Here is a 6,176-nt window from a genome sequence, read left to right on the forward strand (position 1 = left end):
CGTTGTACATGTAGTACTTCGCATAATGGCGAGGCCCTTGAACTAAGCATACGGGCTGTGGCGTGTTCATGTACAGCATTGAATATGCTGTACTACTCCCTACCGGGGGACTGTTGTCACTTGTGGCTGCAGTCCCCCGCGTCACGTTATGCGGTTTTTCTGGTCTGACCGGAATGCCGCATTTTCGTTGTCTGAGCGCGCCACGTAGCAACATGCCGCTGGATCTAGAAATCGGGATGCAACCAATCACCTGGGCAACCCAGGCCGCAAGGGGCAAACGTGCCCTAGCCACACTTGAGCCTCCACGAAAAAGGTACCGCTGGATAGCTCGTGTTCTCAAAACGCAGCGAACCGAACGAAGTGTGGTGGAGAGGAAGAGGCAGCCTCTCCGACTGCTGTCTCCCGCGTGTTTGCCGTGCGTGGCGACCCTTGTCGTCGGAAAAGAGGATCCTGGGATCTGAGGGGGCCCTCTCCTGCGGGTGAGACGTCCCCAACACGTACCTTTGGCCTCTGCTTCGGCTAGATGGGAGGCTGGACGAGAAAAGCAGCCCTGGTCCAGTCAATCGGCTTGGAACGACCATACGCTTCGGCGAGTGGGTTCTGACGGGCGAGGACGCGGGCTGGGTTGAGTAATCGGCCCAGTCAGCAGACTATGTCCGGTGCGTAGCCCTAACCCAGCCTGATGGCGGGTTCCAAAATGTGTGGGTCGGTGGTGGCCGGGGAGCGTACCGGATGAAGGCAAAGATCTAACTATGGGATCTAAATTGAAAGTACAAATTGAACGTTCGAAGTCGGCGGGTCCAGCTCCTACTCGGAGTGAAGCCGTCGCCACAGACGCGGAAGCTACAGCAGCAGCTGTTAGCCCTCCTGCGTCTGCGAAAAAGACAAGGTCCGGGAAGGTGTTGAACATCGCCAATCCTCGTGTGACCTTGGAGAGATGCGTGACACCCACGCGAGCGGTCTCGGTGAAAACTGAGGCCACGGTAGAAGGCGCGCCGGACACCGGTAACGTGGGGACAGCGCCCAAGTCGGGGGACTCCCCCAGCCGCAAGGCTGGGAAGGAGAAACCCAGAAAAATCGAATCAGTCAAAGACACGCTCGTGAAGGTGCAACCGGCACCCGTGCGTGTCGAAGACCCCGAAGGTGGCGGTTGGAAAACCGTCACCAAAAAGTCGAAGCGTGCCAAGCCAGTCGCACCTACTGGCAAGGCCGCAGCAAACCAGGCCAGGAAATCGAAGGGGACGGTTTCCGGGCACAAGGTACGGCCTCTCGATCTCGTGAGAGACGAAGCCTTCAGGCGAGTATCGGAGATACGGACCTTTTGCTTTCGACCCGAGTCGAAAGTCAACAAGGAGTCCGGGTCGAAGATACTAGCAGAAGTCGGAGCACTCAACGAGTTGGTCCAGGAGCTGATTCAACGAAACAGCTTCGTCGAAGGGCAACTCGCCGCGGTCAGGGCGGACCTAAAAGCGCGTCCTGCCGTAATGAGTGCGGCGCGACCTGGGCCGTCCAAGGGAACCCTCCCGAAGACGGTCTCCAATGCCGCGCAGTTGACCTACGCCCAAGTGGCAAAGGTCAACCAGTCAGCGACTCCGGAGGCGAGAAGACCACCGACACAATACGTGGTGCGTATCTTCCCGCCAAAGGATAAAGGACAGAACAGCGATGCTACTAAGAGAGCTGTTCTGTCGATCGTAAAACCTGCGAAGGAGGCGATCCGTGTCAGATCGGTTCGACGCATCCACTCCGGTGGCATCGTCGTCGAAACCGATCGCAAGGAGGACCTAAAAGCCTTCGTAGGCAATAAGAAGCTGGCGAGTGCGGGACTGTCCGTCTCCTTGCCCAGCAAACGGGACCCCGAGGTCCTGATTTATGACATTCCGAAAGGGATGGGCAAGGAGGAAATTGCCTCCAGTCTTTGGAGGCAAAACCTCTCTGAGGCGTCCCAGAAGGATGTGCCTTCGGGTGTTCGGGTCAGTCGCATGGCTGGCAAGACCCCGGAGACAGCCAACTGGGTAGTGGCCGTCAGTCCGCAGATTCGTCGGCGGCTGGCGCAGAGAGGGGACCGGGTGTACCTCGGGTGGAGTTCCTGTCGTGTGCGGGACTTCATACAGGTCACCCGATGCTATAAGTGCCAGCGCTTCGGGCACACGGCGAAGCGCTGCAAATTCAAAGAGGATGTCTGCGGACATTGTGCCGAAAAAGGGCACGGGTATGCGCTCTGTAACAGGAAGAGCAAGCCTCCGGTTTGCTCCAACTGTAAAGACAGAGGGCGACCATCTGAGCATAAGTCGCGAGACCCGGCCTGCGCCTCCTATCAGGAAGCGCTGGTTTTGGAGATGTCTCGTATAAGACGCGAATAATAATTTGAATCTCGAATGGATAGTACAAACGACCGGCGACGCTCGAGAGTCATACGGGTCATGCAGCATAACATGCAGCGGGCCCGAAATGTGACCGACGAAGTCCGGACTGAGATGCATAGGCGAGGGGTAGATGTGTTGCTTGCACAAGAGCCATATAGCTGGCGGGGTACTGTGCCCGGGCTAGGCTTGAGAACGAGGCTGATCACGGCAGGCGAACCGGTGATGGCTGCAATAGCGGTCAGAAACCCGGATCTAACCGTGGTCAAAGTCTCTAACTTGTGCGACACGCATTTGTCCTGTGTCAGCATCTCGGGTTCGTTTGGGAGCTTCTTCCTGATCAGCCAGTACTTTCAATGCTCCGATGACGTTGAATCAGGTCTGGCGCGATTGGAGAGAGCTCTTTCCGCACTTAAGCATAACCGAGTCATTATCTCTGCCGACGTTAACGCAAAATCAGCCCAGTGGGGCAGCGCGGAGACGGACGTGAGAGGCCGTAAACTCGAAGAGTTTATCGTGAGCCATGGCTTGGTTGTCTTGAACGAGGCTGGAAACGCTCCGACGTTTTCCAGCCCTAGTGGACAGTCATACATCGACGTCACACTATCGACACCTGATATTTGCGACAAGGTGCGAGGTTGGAAGGTCCGCGAGGACCTGACGACCAGCGACCACCGAGTCATAGAGTTTTCTTTGAGTTTTTGCGCCGAGGACGGTGCTGCCGAAATTAGTAGCAACAGCAGCACCAACCGGAACGGATTATTACCAAGGTTCCGACTCCGAAGCGCAAAATGGCCCGAGTTCGACAAGGCGCTGCAGGAAAGTAAGAGGAGTATATCCCCCGATCCATTGAACAATAAGGGGGATGTCGAACATCTAGCACAGGAGATCGAAAGAATGATCGTCCAAGCGTGCGACTCCTCGATGCCAACCAAGCAGTGGCATTCAAAATCCGTCCCATGGTGGACGGCCGACCTGACGAGGCAAAAGAGGCGAGTCTACAAACTTAGACGAGCCTCGCAGAACGCAGCATGTTCAGAGGAGCAGAGGGCGGCCAAGAGGACCGAGTATCTTAAACAGAGAAAGGCCTACAAAGCCGCCATCAAAGCTGCTCGGTCGCACAGCTGGCGTGCATTCGTGACCGAGCAGGGAAACAAGGAACCCTGGGGCCTCATTTATAAGATCACGAGGCAGAAGATGACAGCCAGCACGGTCATCTCGAATATAAATCGTAACACTGCCCAGGGTTACACCACAGACTGGGACTCCACCGCTTCCGCGCTGCTGGAGGGGTTAATTCCGGACGATAGCCCCGCGAATGACTCCCCGGATCATGCGCGAGTCAGGAGGGAAGCTGCCATCGAGCCGGAGAGTGAGGACGCCAGTCCCTTCACCCTCTCGGAGCTCAGATCGGCGGTCAACCGACTGAAGAGCGGCAAGTGTCCAGGCCTAGATCGGATCGAGCCGGAGATTTTAAAACGTTCGTGTAATACAATCTCACGCGAGCTCCTCCGACTCTACAACGGATGCCTGGCACACGGAGTCTTTCCCGTGGAATGGAAAGTCGGGTCCATCATTACCATCCTTAAAGGACCCGAGAAACCTGAAACGGAGATAAAGTCCTACAGACCAATATGCTTGCTTTCGGTCGTAGGCAAAGTCTTGGAGAAGCTAATCGCTACGCGATTAGCTAGTTTGTTTTTGCACCCCGACTACGCCTCCGATCGGCAATACGGATTCAGGCCGCATCGATCCACGACTGATGCCGTGGTAAAGATGAGGGAGCTTGCGTCCGGTCGAGAGGAAAAGTACGTCGTGGGTCTGCTCTTCGACATTGCTGCGGCCTTTGACAATGTCTGGTGGCCAAGCATACTCAACGCGTTGAGGAAGCGAGGCTGCCCAAAAAACCTATTTAGATTGGTGGTCGACTACTTCGACGGCCGCGTGGTGACTATGGTGTCTGATCGCGGTGCAGTGCGGAAGAAAGTCACTAAGGGCTGCCCACAGGGATCAATTCTTGGTCCGAGCTGTTGGAACTTAGTCTTCGACGAGGTTCTACAGCTCTTATCGAACGCCGGGCTCGCTTGCGAGCCCATCGCCTATGCAGACGACCTTCTTGTCTTGATCTTCGCGAACAGCAGGAAGGGTCTAGAAAGCAATGGCCAATTGGTTGTGGACACCATTTCTCGCTGGTGCGACCAGCAGAAATTGTCGCTGTCTGCGACCAAGACCGAGATGTTTTTCTTAAAAGGCTCTCTCGACAGAGAGAGGCCACCTGTGATAAAAGTAGGAGGTCGGAATATTGCCGTCAAGGACTCTGTGCGTTACCTTGGCGTGCATTTTGACTCTAGACTGGGTATCCATTCCCATGTCGAGTATTTGAATGCTAAGTCCTTGCGAACGTTTAATGCGCTAGCAAGGATTGCTAAGTCGAACTGGGGATTGGGATATCGGACGATGCGTACTTTGTACCGCGGCTTGTTTGTCCCAATCGTCACGTATGCTGCCGCGGGCTGGGCAGACCGCCTTACCTCTGGGACGAGTAAAGTGCTCACCAGGGCGCAGAGGCATGTTCTGCTTGGCTGCGTCAAAGCCTACAGGACAGTCTCCACTGATGCGATCCCCGTGATCGCCGGGGAGATACCTGTGGACTTGGCGATAGCGGAGTTCAGCTGCGTGTACAAAGCCAGGAAGAAACTCGGGTTCCAACATGGAACCTATCAAGTGAGTCAGGCCGAATTGGCTGACGAAGTCGTCACCGAAGCCCAAGTTCGCAGAAGGCTGAGGGAGGCGACTTTAGAGATGTGGCAGCAGAGATGGTCGTCCTCGACGAAGGGTAGGGAAACCTTCCAATACTTCGGCGAGGTATCAGACCGTCTCTCAGCGAGCTGGATCAGAGTCGACCATGATGTAGCGCAGTTCTTGAGCGGACACGGAGACTTCCGTGCGAAGCTCAAGACGTTCGCCCTGGTCGACGACGAGTTGTGCGAATGTGGGGAGGAGGAAACTCCAAACCACGTCCTCTACGATTGTCAGCGTTACGTAGAGGACAGGGAACACCTACGCCAGGCGGCGATTCGAGAAGGATTTCAGTGGCCAATCGACAAAGCCAGCCTGGTGTCAGAGCAGCTGTTTCAGGAGTTCCGAAAATTCGCACGATCCGTAAGCAAGACTAAGAAGCGAACATAGAACGAAACTGCATACGGAGCGTGGACTCGTCCAGCTCCGTTGATGTACGGCATGCTGGGCGAACCCCTCGGGGTTCGTCCCCTCGGGCCAGGCTGAAGCCCCTCTTGCGGAGATAAAAGACTTTAACACTACTCCGTAAGAGTGCCTGGATTGGGTTGGACTCGAGGTGGCAGTGGGAGTAGCACGCTGTCTTCCCCTGATACGATGGTGAACGAAGGTAGAGCCCGAACACCAGGCACAAGTCGCAAGAGCGGCCGGTATGGTCCACCAAGGACTTAGGTACGGCCCGTCTCTCAGAGACCACAGTTTGACGACAACACTAACTGTCCCTATCTAAGCGATCATAACGCCATCGACATCCGGCTGCGGGTACCTAGGGCCGCGACGGGAAATCAGGGAGCAACGAACTCTCGGTTCGACACTCGTCGAGCGGATTGGGAGCGGTTCTCGGAGGCCCTGTCCGACCACTCACGGTCGAGGCTCGAAGTCCTGAGTTTGGAGTCGGTGGAAGATGTAAATAGGATGGCAGAGACGCTCACAGCCGTCATCACTGACGCCTGCACCGCGTCAATGCCTAAGAAGAGAAAATTTAGAAAGTCCAACCCGTGGTGGACCAAAGAGCTA

Source organism: Megalopta genalis, unplaced genomic scaffold (assembly GCF_051020955.1).
Source record: "Megalopta genalis isolate 19385.01 unplaced genomic scaffold, iyMegGena1_principal scaffold0055, whole genome shotgun sequence".
In the NCBI taxonomy this organism is placed as follows: Eukaryota; Metazoa; Arthropoda; class Insecta; order Hymenoptera; family Halictidae; genus Megalopta; species Megalopta genalis.